Below are 19,145 nucleotides of genomic sequence, written 5' to 3' on the forward strand. Positions count from 1 at the left end.
CCATAACCTTCACATGCAGTGCACTTACAGTTTGTTTACCATGAATATTAATATATAATACAACATGATATCCCGTAACCTTCAAAGCAGTGCACTTACAGTTTGTTTGCCATGAATATACTTTTGTAATACAAAACGGACATACAATATGTTGTTCACATTTCATAATCTTCACATGCAATACACCTGCCCTTCCTTCACCATTCAGGCAAATATTTCAGGTTATATTATTGTATATTATTTTATTGTTAATTATAGCATTTAGCACAAAACCTTTAAAGTTTTTGATTGTGGAGGTTATCGCAGCATATTGCTGAAGAATGACCGTATTGTTAATATGACGATTAAGTAGTGGAAATGTTAGTTACTTTGTGCTGCAGATTTTCAAAATGTTTCCCTTAATGTACTGGTATTGCATGTTAATTGACTTGTTTAACTAAAAATGATGGCATGAAAACTGGACTGATATTTAATAGAAACTATAGGCAGTACAGGAATATGTGGTGATATAGTTAATCTTTGTTCTTTATATACATTGATATTTATATATGCAGCAGCATAGATTAGAAGCAGGCCTTAATATCCACCCACCTCTTTTGCATTATCATAGTGAGTTACACATGATGGCCCAAAGCACAATGTGTCAGACCTACCTTTTCAGATTTCACTTATTTAGTAAGTAAATATCAAAGCCCAATGTGTGTGTTATTAATGTCCATCACAGAGGCCTAAGAATGTTTGATGTAGTGTTTCTTTTTATGTATTAAAAGTTATTCTCTATGTAATTTTCTTTACAGACTTGAGAATGAATCATCCAAGAACAGAGCTGCCATCGACTTTTTAATTAGATTTTTAAATGTTTTTATTTGATGGATTGCAATGTGCATTTAAAAGGAGCAAATACAGATGAATTCCAGTTGTTTGCAGGCATTATTATCAATTACCTGAAGTTGGTATTTAGTTAGTATATAAAAATTACACTTTCTGTCCAGTTTTAACTGGAAAAGTGGAAAGCATGGAAGACTGAGTGAGACACAAAATGAGCCTTGTGTATTTAATCCTAAGTGGTACATAGTGAGAGTGCCATGTAGTTGGGAATGCTGTAATGAGAATATATCTCTGATTTACTGGTGTTATGGATGAAATGAAACAAAATTTTCCTGAAAGTGTAAAGATCAGTATTATTCCAGCAAGGAAGCATCACAGACATATAATTGTTCCTTACTTTTTACCTTTCTTACCATGACACAAAAAAGGTATAAGTGGGAGTTACAGGGGCATAGGGAGGCCACGGTGGTGCAGCGGTTTGTGTTGTCACCTCACAACAAGAGGTTCCCTGGTTCGACCCTTGGCTGGGGTGTCTTCTGTGCAGAGTCTGCATGTCCTCCCTGTGGTCGCGTGGGTTTCCTCCGAGTGTTCCAGTTTCCTCCCAAAGACATGCTGTAGGTAGATTGGACACTCTAAATTGGCCCTAGGTGTGAGTGTGTGTGTGTGTGCCTTCTGTGGAAGGTTGGGTGCCGGGCTAGCAACTTGACACCATAAAACTCCACTGCCAATCATGAGCGGACAGGTGATCCATTGTGGCGACCCCTAACCAGGAAAAGAAGAAGGGAGTTACAGGGGCATAGAAAATGAAAAAAACAAAGTACCTGTCTTTTAAATTTGCTGGGGGTTGGGTATGACAAAAGTGGTGAAAGTGTTTGTTGACACTTTTGTACAGGTGAAAATTCATGATTTATACAGTTTAGCTGCATATATTGAAACATCTAGAAAGTTGATATATACATTACATAACTGAGAAACGCACATGCTGTCTTTCATGAAATTGACAAACTGCTTCATGAGTTGAGGTTTAAATAATGGAAAAAAATTGCTGGAAATCACTATTAATGTACAAGCTATTATAAATAAACACTGGCTGGATACGTTACTTTGAATTGTATTACATACTGTGAATTATTAATATTTCATAATAGCTGTTGTATATATTTTGTATATTGTCTCCGTTATTTAGTACAGTATTTGTTCCTTGTTTTCTGTTTAACTTTATGATGCCTCTGTGAGCCCTGGTCAATGCTGAAAAAGATCCCGTGACTAGTCCAATCACCAGGTTAGCAAATGGAAAAAATAAAAAAACAAAATGATGTACCTATCCAATATTGTATTAGAAAAGAAAGGGCAAACAAGTATCGGTTTGCTGGTAAATCTCTCATATTTGTAATCTGATTTTTTGTCTCATGCAGGACAAAAGCTTTAATTGTATTTTTATAGGACAGAATATTTTAGGGGCTACTAAATATAATACTTTGTAATCAAGTTAAACAAAATGTAAAAGAAACTGCTATCTCATGGCACAGCATTCAATTAATGTTACCGTACATTCATGTTTTAACATATGTGCACATGTTAAGAAAAAGCAGTGCATGCTAAGCATGGAAAAGGGGGCTGGTTTCATTGAGTGCTCCATACCCTGATAGATGAAAGATTCAAGACAAGACTGTGAAATCATCTCAGATAGATGATGAGACATGTACTGTAATGATTAAAGCTTCAAGTATACTGGGAAATGATTAAATATTTCTGTGACTGATGTTGTAGTCACACACATTAACATCATCTGCATAACTGGCTTTTGAAGCATAATATTAAGCACATAGTTTGCCAATGATCAATTGCTTTTTCCAGTACTGAACAGTTATTTACTGTTATTGAGATTCATGTACTTTCCAGATAAAGCTGATGCAGTATCGCAGTTTATGATTTCCAGATAATAAATGAAAGCAAATACAGTGGCTGGCAGTGTCTGCATCTCAGTAGTTTACATGATAGTAAATAATAAATGGCATCTATGCCTATAATACTCATTGAATTCAAATAGTATTAAGGAAGATAAAAATAAATCATACAAAATGGTATACAGGTTTTCTTAAGGATCAAAAACTATGAGTATGAATTATGTCAGCTGTCTAATTGTGTAAAAAATATTCTACAACTAACAGAAAACACAAAGACATTGGGCCACTGATGTGATGTAATACTTTTTATTGGACCAAGACAGATTTTGCAGTTACTTCTGCTTATTGGCTAGCATGAGGCCATCATCAGGAATTATTAAGTTACTGGTGTTAAAGTTTAATAATTAACACAAAACCTGTGATGATCCAATAAAAAGGTATTAAATCACATCTGTGTTTCAGTCTCTTTTATGTTTTCTGTCAGAGGACCAACATGACATTACTTATATGTTTTCTTTAACTAACAGTGAACTTACTGATCCATATATGCTGGCAGAATCAGACAATGCACATTTTACCTGCACTAAATAAGTCTAAGGTTTGCATTCTGTAATAGGTAATCTTCAATTTAGAGTAAAAAAAAGGATTGCAGCTCTGAAGACATATTTTATTCATGTAGTGCTAATTGTGCAATTTCAATACAGGGTACTGAAGAGTGTCTGTGTAACATCTTGGCATGAAAGAAAGCTAGCTGTTAGCCAACATCCTTAATAAGAACAAATGAGAAGTCCCAAATAGCAAGAAAACAGCCAAGTACAAATAAAACACCCAAGCAGAAGTCAAATGCTATTAAAACCTTAATAAAATAGATCACACACATTTAAAGTGACAAACACAGAGCAATATTCAAATTGTGCTATAATAAAACGTTCTATGAGACAAAAACTAAAATAAATTATTTAAGCTTTCTAGACCTTAACACAGGTTTAAGAGGGACACTATCATTCAAACCAAGGCCCCTATGTGATCCTATCCTTAAAATCCATTGTAATTCAATTGCCTCACTTCGATTTATAATATCCCCCATCCTCAAGTTGGAATCAATTACATACAGGACTTGAAATACAAAAGTGTTCTGGGTGCCTATCTGAATAGTTTGCTTGGATAGGCCACTGTAATCCAGACCCTTTCTGATGCAATAGAGATGGTCCCTCATCCTTTCTTTCAAGCATCGGTTGGTTTCCTGACATAGAATCTGAAGCAGATGACACAATGTGTTATGCACACCAAATTCATGGTGTTACAATCTACCTTGACCTATAAATGCCACAGGCAACCAGTCTCTGGATGCCTGAAGTACCTGGATTCATCCACATATTCACAATATACACAGGCACGTCTACATCCAAGCACACTATTCAGTCCGGTGCCCAGCAAACTTTTGTATTTCAAGTCCTGCATGTAATTGATTCCAACTTGAGGATGGGGGATATTATAAATAGAACTGAGACCATTGAATTACAATGGATTTTAAGGTTAGGCACACATAGGGGCCTTGGTTTGAATGATAGTGCCCTCCATAATTCTGTGTTAAGGTCTAGAAAGCTTAAATAATTTATTTTAGTTTTTGTCTCATAGAAGTTTTATTATTGCACAATCTGAATATTGCGCTGTGATTGTCACTTTAAATGTGTGCGATCTATTTTATTAAGGTTTTAATTGATGCTCTAGTAGGGAATTTCTGTGATTTTGATTGGTGGATGTATTATGATTTGTTGTATATAAGTAATTTGATTTTATCCTGCTGTTGTCTGAAGAAGCAGTGGTTTCACTGCGAAAGTGCTCGCCTTTAATAAACCTTGATGTTTTTTTTATTTTACCAGTGCTTTTTTTCTGTGACTTGAGTACATACTCTATAACATTTGCCTTCTACCCGGGTGTTTTTATTCATCCTTAATAAGAAATTAGAGCAGGATATGCTAAAAAATTAAGCTTCAGCTGCAGAGTGATAGACAATGGTGATCAGATATTCCATGTTAAAAAGTGCAGTATGGATCCTATGATCTAAGTATCCAAGACAAGAGAAAACATCGGCCATGATAAGGATTACTTGATTATTTCCCGGTATGATGTATGCTTTCAATCTTGTGATGAAAGCACTTATACTGAGAATTAAATAATCAAGGAATTCTTAACATGGCTGATATTTTCTTTTGTCCTGGATATTTAGAGAAAAGGCAGTATACCACACTTTTTAACATTGAATATCTTGTCACTATGTATCACTCTGCAGCTGAAGTGTAATTTTTGGCATATCCTAGTCAAATTCATTGTTATTCCTGGATGGCAACCATTGGTACCCCTACAGGCTTGGATAGCCAGAACCAAGGATTTCTCCAATCAAAGTGACCATCATAGTTGAACACCCTTAAGAAGATGCATAGAAGTACAAGCTCATAAAGAGACAGAGAATGATGTCACTAGAATCTAGAGTGCAGCATATAGTTATGAATTTGATTATTTAAAGAGAACCGACAACTTCCTTTTTGTACAACACTCACATTTTGTAAAGTCACTGTGGGTGAGACTGAAAAAGCTGTGACCTAATGCAAAATGCCTGACAGTAATACCTCACTGTACCTTTCAGTGTAGTAACAATACACATATAAATGGTTTAAATACAGTAATGGGGAAATCTGAGTCTGAGGACTATCTTACTGACCATTGAAACAAACTTTGTGCAGTATGCAACTGAGTTAAACTAAATAATATGGTCCTTTGAAAGACTTGCGTAAATGGGCGTGCCTTTGTTGAAGGTTGAACGTCGAGCTGGCACCTCGGCATTCGTGAAAGTCTACTGCCAATCATTAGCGGACAGGAGTTCCGCTGTGGTGACACCTAACCAGGAAAAGCCAAAAGACAACAACAACGTAAAACTGAAAACTCATTACATTCAAAATGTGGAGATAACAGCAGTCAGTTATTCACTCCTAGGTTAAAGAAAGAAGCTGTCATTGCAATCCTATTGTGGTGAGTGGATGAGATAGGAAACTCCAAGACTGAGAGCTGGTACTCATTTGAAATGTCAGGACCCACCAGAATGAGTTCCAAAACATGGGCACTGAATGGCCAAAAAACAGACTTACATGTACTAAGCCTCAGATAGTCATTTCTTGGAATGTTCTCTTTTTTCTGAGGCATGGCAATTTTGGAGTTGGTGTATATAAGTTTGGGGGGGAGTGGAGGCTTGACCCCCACATCAGGGGGTGCAGGGGGACTTGCCCCCCTGCAAAAAACAAAGAGAATTTAAAGGTGAAGAGTGATCTTCGAGATTTGTTCTGTTCATGGGTTTTAAGTCTTTTTTTCCACTTTGTCAGCACTCTGCATTTTGAGTGCAGACATTTCAGTAGGCAGCCCTGATAGGTAGGCATCAACAAGCCAGGAAACTAGAAGTTATGTCAGTAAACAAAGTGATGGCCTGGGCATAAATAGCCTTTGACAACATCATGGAGAATGGCTTTCAGATATCCTGTAAGAGGTTCTGGTACACTATCCAATGATTCAGGAGGGGTAGGTAGGATCTTGCCCTGGCTATCAGCAGGAGTGGAGAACCATAACCTCAACTGAGACATTATTTAAAGGTGGAAGAAATAATTCAAAGACCTCCTGTATCCAGTAGACATTTCTTCCAATAAGGAAGGAGTGTAAGTGCTGATGATGGAATTGGACACATTTCAGTAGATTAGTTAACTGTGCCATCAATCCAAACACGTCCAAGGGGTGTATGGGCTCTTCAGGAGTGTACCTTGTCACATTTACTTATTTTCATAGGGACTATATCATGGTGCAGCCAATGTTTTATAGCATCCAGTATAGTGATACAAGGACTGCATCTTGATTGTCTGCAAATTACATTGTCCTCTTATTTTCAGGTAATGCACTGGAGCAATTCACTGCTGAATGTGACATGACTAGGATGTAAATAAATTAGCACCTCCAAATCAAAAAGCATTATTCCTTGCTGGAAACAAATGGACTGCTCTTTATAGGTGAGGAGGGTAAGCATCTCAAGCGGTGAAATTTAAGTGTCTTGAGGTCTTTTTAAGAGTGAAGGCAGTGGAAATTTGGACAGTGGAAGCAAATTGGTGCAATTGTACTCCAAGTGTTGTGCCAAACCATGGTGGTGAAGCAAGAAGTGAATCACCGGACAAAACTGTCACTTTACTTGCCAGTCTGTATCTCCAGTTTCACCTATGTTTATCAGTTCTGAGTGCTGAGAGAAAGGATGAGATCACCCATGGCCATCGGTTCTGAGTACTGAGAGAAAGGATGAGATCACCTATGGCCATAGGTTCTGAGTATTGCGAGAAAGGATGAGATCACCTATGGCCATCAGTTCTGAGTGCTGAGAGAAAGGATGAGATCACCTATGGCCATCGGTTTTGAGTACTGAGAGAAAGGATGAGACCACCTATGGCCATTGGTTCTGAGTACTGAGAGAAAGGATGAGATCACGTATGGTCAGCAGTTCTGAGTGCTGACAGAAAGGATGAGATCACCTATGGCCATCAGTTCTGAGTGCTGAGAGAAAGGATGAGGTCACCTGTGGTCATCAGTTCTGAGTGCTGAGAAAAAGGATGACATCACAGAAAAAGGACCTTTTCTTGAGGTAGAATGACGCAATCTCCATAACAGAGTATGCAACTCAACAACAAGGGAGGGTGTAAGACAAGATGGCAGAGCCTGGATGCCTAGCTTTTTGTCTCCATAACTGACATTTGTGTCTGTGGTCATGTATAACACAACTTATTTCTTTCTTTTACTTATTTACTTGCTTGCCAGGGTTTGTTGAGACAACTTTTTATTACAGTTATTTTTCAGCTTTATTTGACTCTGTGTTGTTATCTGTAATTTCATTTCTAGTGTTCCTTTGCACCAGGTCTTGTTGAGCTGACTTGTCTGGGGGGTTGATCTGCTTCTTTTTTATTGCTTGTGGTCCATATTAGGTTTATTACTTGGACCCTTGTCACACTGTCACCCCTGGGATTCAGGCTACTGGCTAAGGCTCTTGCCACCTCTTTAGCACCTTTTTTAGGCAAAGTTTAAAGGACAAAACCACCACCGTAACAGGTAAAAGCATGCAAAATCTGAAGATAATGCTACTCAATGCTAGAAGTCTATACCTCAAAATGCACTCTCTCGAGGCACTCCTGAAAATGGAGAACATCAATATCTGTGCAGTAACTGAGACCTTATTCAAGGCTCCAGAGAGCACCCCTGCAATATCAGGCTACAACTCTTACCACACTTTTCGGCCACCAAACCAGGACCGAAACACTAAAGGTGGAGGAGAGTCCATATTCACTAAGAATATTCACAACACCAGGCTAGTTACCCAACACAATGCGTCTGAAATTCTCCAGGTGCAACTAGCACTATGTAAGACTGCAATCCAAATTGTAGCATGCTGCAGATACCCCACCATGCCCCAAGATTCTCACTACACCTTTGTAAACATAATGGAAAATATTAAGATACAACCAAACACCCTAATACTGGGTGATTTCAACTACCCTGCCATTAACTGGGAAAACTACTCGTGTACCAATACCTTTGCCCAACAGTTCTTGGAATTCATAAATTCCAACGCCCTGGATCAACTAATCCTTAGTCCAACCAGGGGCTCCAGTATCCTAGACCTGGTCATTACCAACATGGGAAATCAATGTTCCACACCTATGGTCACCCTCTTGTTGGTCAGGTCTGACCATAAGCTAATCGCCCTTGACAACCACATCCCACCCCCACCCCCCATTAAGGAAACCTCCGTTAAAAACTTCTCCAAAGCCAACTTCATGCTACTCAAGTTAGAAGTGACAAACGTCATGACACCCATGCAGATGGGAAGTTCACTGCTGTATCCTACACTAAGGCACTGTAGGAGCACATCCACTCGTGCGTGAATCGTGCCATTGCCAATAGAACCAAGATGCTCTCCTCCAAAATAAGGAAGCCAATCTGGTGGTCCCTTGCCATAAACAAACTTTACAACAACAGGAAAAACTGTCGCAGAAAAGAGGAAAATCCCAGGATGCAAAAAAACTCCCTTACCAGCCTTCAGTAAGAAGCTGATAAATTCCTCCAAAGCTATGTATGAAAATAAAATTGCCAAAGATTCAAAAGACAATCACAAGGCATTCTATAGCTACGTCAAGAATCTAAATGGCAATGCTCAGATGTGCTCTGAGCTACAACAGAATGGCATTAAATATTCTGATCGCAAAGATATTGCCAATATCCTGGCAGATCGATTCAATGCAAACTTCACCCCCCTCACCCCCTAAAGGGCTCATCTCAATACCGAATGATTGCCAAATTCTGGTAATAATAGCCACACAGGTAAAAAACGCACTCTCCAAAGCTAAGAATACAGCATCCATGGGACCAAACAACATCCCAGGCTGTGTACTGCATGAACTACAAAATGAACTGGCACATCACCTACGTGTTATGTTTAATCATAGCCTCACCTCAGGCTTTATGCCCACTGAGTGGCACACAGCTAGAGTTATCCCACTCCACAAGGGGGGAATCCATCTTGGATCCTGGGAACTATCGCCCCATCAGTCTGATGAGCCTGATCTGTAAGGCCATGGAACGTATTATCATGGAACTTATAAACAAAGACATTGGCAACCTTCAAACACTAGACCCCACCCAGTTTGGGTTTGTGAAGGGCCAATCTTGTCTCCTGAACCAAATTGACTTCTTCAAATTAGTCTCCAGAGCCATGGACAAAGGGTATGGTGGTCCACGCAGCCTATCTGGACCTCGCCAAGGCCTTCAACACCATCCCCCACTCTGTAATCATAGATAAAGTTACTAAGCTGGGCATTAATCCCTACATCACTCGATGGGTTTCCAACCGGCTTACTGACAGAACCCACACTATAAAAGTAACCGACTCCAAATCCAGCTCCCGACAAGTGACAAGTGGAGTGCCTCAGGGTTCAGTCCTGGGACCACTCTTGTTTGGCATCTACTTCTCTGAAGTACAGGCCAACACTAAGGCACTCTGGCTAACAAAGTTCACAGATGACTGCATACTGGGAGCCATTATTGAATCCCTAAATGATGTGGATATTCTACAAAAGAGCGTTACAGAAACAGATGCTTGGTGCCAGAGCCATGGGCTCAAGCTCAATGCCAAGAAATGTATAGTTATCCCCTTTGGGAAAAAACATGTACCCGTGAATTACCACATAAATGGCAGTACACTAATCACAGAAAGTGTGATAAGAGACTTAGGGGCACAGGTGGACAGTGGTCTCACCTTCGATAATCACATTGCAACAACAGTCAGGAAATCCTTCTATGTGCCACACCTCATCACTAAGGGCTTTTCATCCAGAAAAAAGGAGGTCATTGTCCCACTGTACTCATCCCTCATTAGACCCATTATAGAATACAATGCCCCATTTGCTATGTACCTCTGAAGACATCTGCAACAACTGTAAAAAGACAGCAGAAATACCTCACTAAAAGAATCACAGGCCTAAAGCAGATGCCCTATATTGACCATCTAAAAAAACTCCACCTATATTATGTTGCATATTGTCTACTCAGAGGCGATCTCTGCTTAACATACAACACCATGTCAAACCCAGAGCTGTTGGACATGCTACACTTAAAGAAATCCCAATCCCTCAGAGACACATGCTCCAGGGATCTAAACCGTGTCATCACAATGAACAAAACATGCTGGAGGGATAGGTTCCTGACCCAGAGACTACCATACATATCAAGCAGAGCGTCTCTTTGGCCCTCTTCAAAAGGAACCTTGATGACTGGATGGGAGATAGGAAATTCAGCCCGGGGATCACGTCAGTCACCCTGATAGACAGGGGTCCAGGGAAGTAAATACTGTGGGAAGAAATAGCCAGGGAATTGTTATGGCTAGGCTTGTATAGGCCCTAGGGCTGATAGCCTAATAGCCTAATACCAACCTATGAACATATGAACCTATGACCCCTTGCCTGATGAACCTATTTATTGTCCTACACTGGCTGTTTTTATCCTATGATGTATGTGCTGTTCAACTGTGTTTGTGGATTCTAAGGTTCATTTGTGGATTGCTGGTTTTAGAGCAGTGAACAGCTGATTTGTGTCCATTTGATAGTCTATGACTGTTGTAAGTCTCATTGCAGCTCTGTTTTCATTTTGCAATCTCAAAGGTGCTGTGACATCCTTTAATTATTCTGTCATATGGTATTGGTCCCCCTGGATGTTAACTGAACATCATATTACTGGACTATCAATCCAATTGTTACCATTCTGTCGTAGATGTATTAGCTTCCATGTGACTGGTCCTGGTATAGTTTTGATTGAATGACTGCATTCTGCCATACTAATTTCTCTGTGGATCTTAGACCCAGGAGATAAGTATAATTATTTTTCTGCATCTTAAATGGATACAATTAATAATGGAAAAATTACTTTACTTGCAGTTCACTCAGTACTTCAACGAATACCGCCTTCTCTGTCAAAATCAGCATGGCTTTTGGTCTGGTCACAGTACACCCACACCTATCTGGATACTCAGCAATAACATTCTTGGAATGGACTAAGGGTTAATTACCAAAGCCATTTTTATTGATCTCACCAGAACCTTTGATCTTGTCGATTATACTGTTCTCTTAGACCATCTCACTGAATTAGGCATTAGTGATGACACACTGCCCTGGTTCAAAAAACATCTTTCTAACCTTCACTTAGTAAGTTTCGACACATCAACCTCCCCCTCATCCTTCTGCAAAAAGGTGTCCCCTAGGAATCTATTCTGGCAGCTCTCCTTTGTTCTATCAACATTAACAAATGTAATTTTGGCTTATCCCGTCTTACTCTCCTGCTTTATGCTGATGACATGGTCCTATTCCTCTCCAAACACTCTGTCACTTCTCTTGAACTTGAACTTTAACTTCAGGCTGATTTTCATAGTGTCAAAGATAAATAATGACTGCTTAACTCATCTAAAACAAAAACAATTACTTTTGTTACTATACAAAAGATCAGTTCTATCTTCAGACCCCTATAGATCCTCAGTCATCTGCATAACAATATTGAAAATGTCACTTCATTCATATACCCAGGGATTTGGTTGAAGTCCTTCTTAATTTACTATCTTCACCTGGACTTTACACATACACATACACACACACACACACACACACACACACACACACACACACACACACACACACACACACACACACACACACACACATGCGCGCGCACACACACGTCCACTCTCTCCAGTTCAATGCTAATAGGATTTCCCATTTTCTATCCAGACCCTGTAGCAACCTCATAGGTAGTGATATATTTCTATCTCAGCTAGAATATGGTCTCCCTCTGATTGCAACAGCCACCAAAAGAAATGCATCCACCATTCAATCCATCTCAAATACCATTTGCAGATTCATCACTGTCTGTCCAAATAATGAACACCACTACAAAGCAATTGAAAAGGTTAACTAGCTACCTATAAAACAACGTTCTTTCTAACTGCCTCAACTATTTAAATGTATCAGTAATGAGACCTTCCACCCACTAGCCTCTAGACTATTTAGAGATGCACCAATTCAAAACTTTAGAAATCCTAACTACTCAGATCCTCTCCTCCAAACCCCCCAGACTAGGTTTCATTACACAGCCCATGGTTTCTCAGTCATTTGTCCCAAACTGTGGGAATCTCTCCCTTCTTTTTTTAAGGATCATTCCTTTTATCCTATTTTTTGATAAAAAATAAAAGCACATTACATGACCCTAGGAAAATGCAACTGCTATCTGTTGCCATGTAACATTACCTCTTCCTACCCTTCTTTCCTGTACATACCTTGCTCTGATTCTGTCTAATTTTAGTTGTGATTCTATTATCATGCCAACTCTGATTTCCACTCTTAAAATAAATCATAACCTTAATTGAAAGGCCACATTTTATTATGACATTTTTTTCTGTGTGCATTGGCCTTTGCCAAGACCCTGAAAATGAGTGTAATTTTCTTACATCTTTACAGGTTTATTTTTGTGTGTTGGTTTCAGCAAGATTCTTAACTTAAGTCAACTGTTTCTCCAGTACACTTGAGCTTTAATACAAGTTCCTTGTAAAATATCCAAGGTTTCTATTCTGTCTGAATTATTGATTTAGCCAGATCTTTCCACTTCTTTCCATTTCATTTTATACTCTGCATCTTTTTTATTATATTAACCTCTGGAACATTATTTTTTTGTATATTATTTGAAGGACCTTGCCCTAACAAGCTTGATCTTGACATCTTTTGACTTTGTTACAGATATATTTTGAAGAAGCATAGAGTAGGTGCTGGGTCTAGACTAGCATGGGGACTACTTTCTTTTTGGGCTTGCTAGCAACTACATTATCTAATTGCCATCTTGGGGTGAAGCATTGTGCAACATACACAGGGATACAACTACTTATTCTGTTCAGATATTGGGAACCTGGGGACCTCTGTCTTCCATGTGTGCCCTCCTTATTAATGTGTGGTCCATAAACAATAGGTCTGGTACTATTTCAGATGTATTGCAAGATTATGGTCTGGTTTTCATTGTATAACCATGGTTAGATGATAATTGTGGCCCTAATCTGTCAGCTGATGATCCCCTTGAGTTTCCTGTGGTATATCACCAGTTATCTGGCAAGATAAGGGCTGTGGTAATGATTTTTTATCACTCTTCATTGAACATGACAAAGTTAAAGTTTGAGGTAACCAACAGCTTTGAGTTTGTCATAGGTACAGGGGCAAGTTGTGGGCCCCTTCTCAGTTACCATCCACACAGTAATGTGTGAGTCTGGTAGTTTGTGGAGAAGACTAAGGCTAAGAACTATTGACTTACTGCCTCTGTAGTCCAGGGTTTGGCTCCATCAACCTCTGATTGCCTACTGTGAGACCCTGACCAAGTCACTTAATCAAATAATGTTGTAGAACAAACAAATAATAAAAAGGATAGCTACAGTCAACGTACCAAAGAACACCAGCAGAACTGCCAGTATAACATATAGTGAAGAAAATAAATGCTCCTGGTGTTGGCAGCGTACAAAATGTCAAAAAATCTCTGTATCTAACGATCGGGTCTGTTCAGACCTGCCTATTGTTCAAATGTGTCCAAGCAAAAAAATAGCTATTCAGCACAAACAGAAACGGACACTTGCCATCAATATAAAGTCTGTTCAAAGAAAATTCACCATGATAGGAATCCTTTCCTTTTACCAGTTATTCACAAAGAAGTCATCCAGTTGTATAAAAACACAGTTTTATTAGGCCCTCAGTAAGCGCTTTCGCATTTAGCTTTGTCAAACTAATAAAGCCATAAGATAAAATGCTGTCTATATATAGTCAGCTGAACAAGTTAATTAGCTTAAAAAGACAATTATTCAATTACTAAGTGTTTGTCTTAAAGTTATAAATACAGTTGAATATATATCATGCTAGAAACTACTTGTTTTATACATACTTAAAATAAATTAAATTAAATTGATAACTTTCTTTGCAAAAATCATACATACATTAATGAATGCATAATCATAATATAAATATTTGCTAAAAGTAATATTTGCTAAAAATAAATACATTGTTCACCACTACATTATGTAAACTAAAACATTTGTTACTTAAAAGATGTATGCATAATAATAATCAAATACGATGTCTCCTACTTTTTAGTATGGGCTTTATGGGGACTCTATCATTCAGTCCTGGGGGGATATGTGCTTGAGTTTTAATAATCCATTGTGTTTCTACAGATTCAGTTGTATTTTTAATGTCACCCCCTCTGATGGATGGCTCAAGTACTTGTAGTGCAGTAAAGGAGAAAACATGCCTATCATCTGTTGCCTGTACATGTTTAGATAAGGCATTTACTTCAGATTTTATGCGTATCTGGTATAAATGTTCCCATATCGTTGTTTAAACATACGATTAGTTTTACCCACGTAAAGCGATGGGCAAAAGTACATCTAGCTAAATAGACTAGATTCTTAGTCTCACAATTAGCATTAGCTTTTATTGAAATAGAATCACCTGTAGTGGGGTGTATGAACATAAAAATATTTTTAACATAAATGCAATAATTACATTTACTACATGGTACTGTGCCCCTAAATTCTTCAGAATTATTGTTGTTCCTAGCTTCCGAACAACATAATAATTGGTATAAACTATTTTTATTCCTGTATGTGAAATTAGGATGATCTCCAATGTGTTTAGATACATCCGGATCCAACTTCAAAATTTCCCAATGTTTAATGATGGATTCTTTAATAGAATGTATATCCTGCGTGTAGTAAGTTATATATCTAACTACGTCACTATGGTTGTTTAATGTACTATTATTATCCCTATTGTACACCTCCACACCTGCTTCAGAAAAAATTGGTACTGCCCTATCTCGCCTCAAATTCCTAACCTCTTCAAGAATGTCATTAATTTCTTTAGTTCTGTAATTCTTCTCACCAAGCCTTGTTTCCATATCTCTCAATTCTTCTTCAAATTTATTATCGTCCAATGTCAGACGAGATAAGCGCATGCCTTGTCCTTTTATTATGTTTCTGAATATGTGTGGTGGGTGCATGCTGTCCCTATTTAATAAATTATTTCTGTAGCATGACTTCCTATGCGTATTAGTATTGAAATGACCACTAGGGAGGCGCCAGACATTTACATCCAGAAAGGATATCATATGGGCAGAAAAAGTCATGGTGAATTTCAAAAATGTTGTCAATGCATTCACTTCCTTCTCAAAATTATAAAGTTCTTCTTCTTTACCCTTCCAGAGAAAGAAAAGATCGTCTACAAACCGCTTGTAGAAAATAACATGTCTCTTATAACTGTCTAGGGTAAATAATTTTTGTTCCTCCCAGTTAGCCATTACCAGATTGGCGTAGCTATTGGCACAAGCAGTGCCCATAGCTACGCCATTCTTTTGCAGATATAAAGTATCTGCAAATATAAAGACATTGCTTTCCAATACTAGTTCTAATAATGAACACAAGAAATCCATCATTACAGGTGTTAAGTTGGTATGAGTGGCTAAATACATTTGTATGTTATTCAGTCCCTGGTCATTAGGTATATTTGTAAATAGTGAATTAACATCCATTGTGACCATCAGTAAATCCATATGTTCTGTATAAGTTTTGGTAACTTCATAGAGATCTAATAGGAACATTCTAGAGTCCCTTAGTATCGTATTATTTCCAGCCACATATGGTTTCAACATTTTCTCTACATAAAAGGAAATATTTTCCGTGGCCCATCCGCGACCAGATACTATAGGTCTTAATGGTGGTTTCACCGGATTTTTATGTATTTTTGGTATTCCCTTTATGATCGGAATTGTACATTCATCTAATGTAAGATAATCAAGCAGCTTATAATCCATTATGCCTAATTTATGCATATCTTCTAAAGTATTATGTATATTGTAAATAATTCTCTTAATTTCATCCTTAGATATAATCTGATAAAAATCAGTATCACTAAGCATCTCCAACATATAACATTCATATTCAGTCCTATCCAGTATAACTATCGGACCACCCTTGTCCGCTGGTTTGATACATATGTTGTTATCTGAGATGAGTCCATGTAGTGCTTGTTGCTGTTTAAAAGTTAAATTATTTCTAATATTCTTAGTTGGATTTTTATGTAATATATATAGATCTTTCTCTACTGCTTTACTAAATACATCTATAGTGGACTGTAAGTTGGGTATCATTAAACTTGGTTTTTTAATATCAAAGCTCTTAGGTACATTATTATTACTGGAAAACATCACCTTTAATTGTAAATTTCTTGTAAACATTTTCAGGTCTAAAACAGAATCTGTAATAGAACTCATTTTGGAAGGAACATAAGATAGACCCTTATTTAACACTTCTAACTCTAAGCTATTTATAGGTCTATGTGATAAATTAAGTACTATGTTAGTTTCTCCCACATTTTTTTGAGCGTGGGCTCTCTCATGTCTGTCATCGGGGCCTTTCTCTTTTGCCTGCCCCTGCTCATTGAGCGTTCTCTTCCCTTGTATCTCTGCTCTGCTATCGGGAAAGGGTGTGACAGTTCATGGCTAACATAACGTATTTTACTACGCACTACCTGTTGTTCTTTAGGTTGTGCATTCAACATTACATTGTCATTAGAAACATTTAAAACATTTGAAACTTCCACAATATCATTAGCAGTGTTCACTCCAGAAATTTGTTTCTCAGAGGTACTCATTCTGTTCTCAGTTTGATTATTTGGCATAATATCAGTAACCATATCAGATTTATCATTAGAGTTGACTATACCAATAGGTTTATTCATGCCATTATTATTATTCAATGTACTACTGTTCGTATGACTATTCTCCGAGAATCTGGGCCAAGTAAAAACTTGGTTGTTTGAAAAATCATACATATCCCTTGCAAGTTTATGTCTCTTTTGTTCATATAGCCGTTTTTCATACAATGAAACATTATCAATAATACGTTCAAGCTTACAATCAACTATGCCTTCATTAAAGTCTCTATATAGTTCCTGTTGTTTCAGTTTAATAGATTCACATAATGATAGTTCATCAGGTAAGAAATACTCATTCATGAGTTTCATATAGTTAATACTAGTTTCAATGTTTAATGTTTGCCAACGTCTCAGCAATTCAGGGTATGTATTCCCTGTCGTCGGCATTTTTAACACTCGCAAACCTCTTGGAATTATATGTCTGTCAATGCAGACTTCAAAGTGATAACGCTGCATTTGTAAGCGTTTTAGCTTTAACAGTTCTAACTCAATAACGTTTAAACAAGTGTTTAGTCTCTCAATGTCAATGTCTTTAAATGCATTGCCTTCCAAAGAAGGGATTAACTCACAGTCTAATAATGGATTGGTAGTCGAGCCCAAAATTCGTTGCAGTTTCTCCGTACAGTTCGTTTTCTTCATGCTACTACTCGGATTGTATGGTAGCTCCAAATTGACATCACTTCCGTTCTACGGTGCGTCGCCATATAGGTAATGTTGAATGTAGCGTATATTAAGTATGTCAAACAAATAATAAAAAGGATAGCTACAGTCAACGTACCAAAGAACACCAGCAGAACTGCCAGTATAACATATAGTGAAGAAAATAAATGCTCCTGGTGTTGGCAGCGTACAAAATGTCAAAAAATCTCTGTGTCAAACGATCGGGTCTGTTCAGACCTACCTATTGTTCAAATGTGTCCAAGCAAAAAAATAGCTATTCAGCACAAACAGAAACGGACACTTGCCATCAATATAAAGTCTGTTCAAAATGCTTTCGCATTTAGCTTTGTCTTATGGCTTTATTAGTTTGACAAAGCTAAATGCGAAAGCGCTTACTGAGGGCCTAATAAAACTGTGATTTTATACAACTGGATGACTTCTTTGTGAATAACTGGTAAAAGGAAAGGATTCCTATCATGGTGAATTTTCTTTGAACAGACTTTATATTGATGGCAAGTGTCCGTTTCTGTTTGTGCTGAATAGCTATTTTTTTGCTTGGACACATTTGAACAATAGGTAGGTCTGAACAGACCCGATCGTTTGACACAGAGATTTTTTGACATTTTGTACGCTGCCAACACCAGGAGCATTTATTTTCTTCACTATATGTTATACTGGCAGTTCTGCTGGTGTTCTTTGGTACGTTGACTGTAGCTATCCTTTTTATTATTTGTTTGACATACTTAATATACGCTACATTCAACATTACCTATATGGCGCACGTACCCGAGAACGGAAGTGATGTCAATTTGGAGCTACCATACAATCCGAGTAGTAGCATGAAGAAAACGAACTGTACGGAGAAACTGCAACGAATTTTGGGCTCGACTACCAATCCATTATTAGACTGTGAGTTAATCCCTTCTTTGGAAGGCAATGCATTTAAAGACATTGACATTGAGAGACTAAACACTTGTTTAAACGTTATTGAGTTAGAACTGTTAAAGCTAAAACGCTTACAAATGCAGCGTTATCACTTTGAAGTCTGCATTGACAGACATATAATTCCAAGAGGTTTGCGAGTGTTAAAAATGCCGACGACAGGGAATACATACCCTGAATTGCTGAGACGTTGGCAAGCATTAAACATTGAAACTAGTATTAACTATATGAAACTCATGAATGAGTATTTCTTACCTGATGAACTATCATTATGTGAATCTATTAAACTGAAACAACAGGAACTATATAGAGACTTTAATGAAGGCATAGTTGATTGTAAGCTTGAACGTATTATTGATAATGTTTCATTGTATGAAAAACGGCTATATGAACAAAAGAGACATAAACTTGCAAGGGATATGTATGATTTTTCAAACAACCAAGTTTT

The sequence above is a fragment of the Protopterus annectens genome, chromosome 6.part1, assembly GCF_019279795.1.
Source record: "Protopterus annectens isolate FY-2018-M chromosome 6.part1, PAN1.0, whole genome shotgun sequence".
In the NCBI taxonomy this organism is placed as follows: Eukaryota; Metazoa; Chordata; order Ceratodontiformes; family Protopteridae; genus Protopterus; species Protopterus annectens.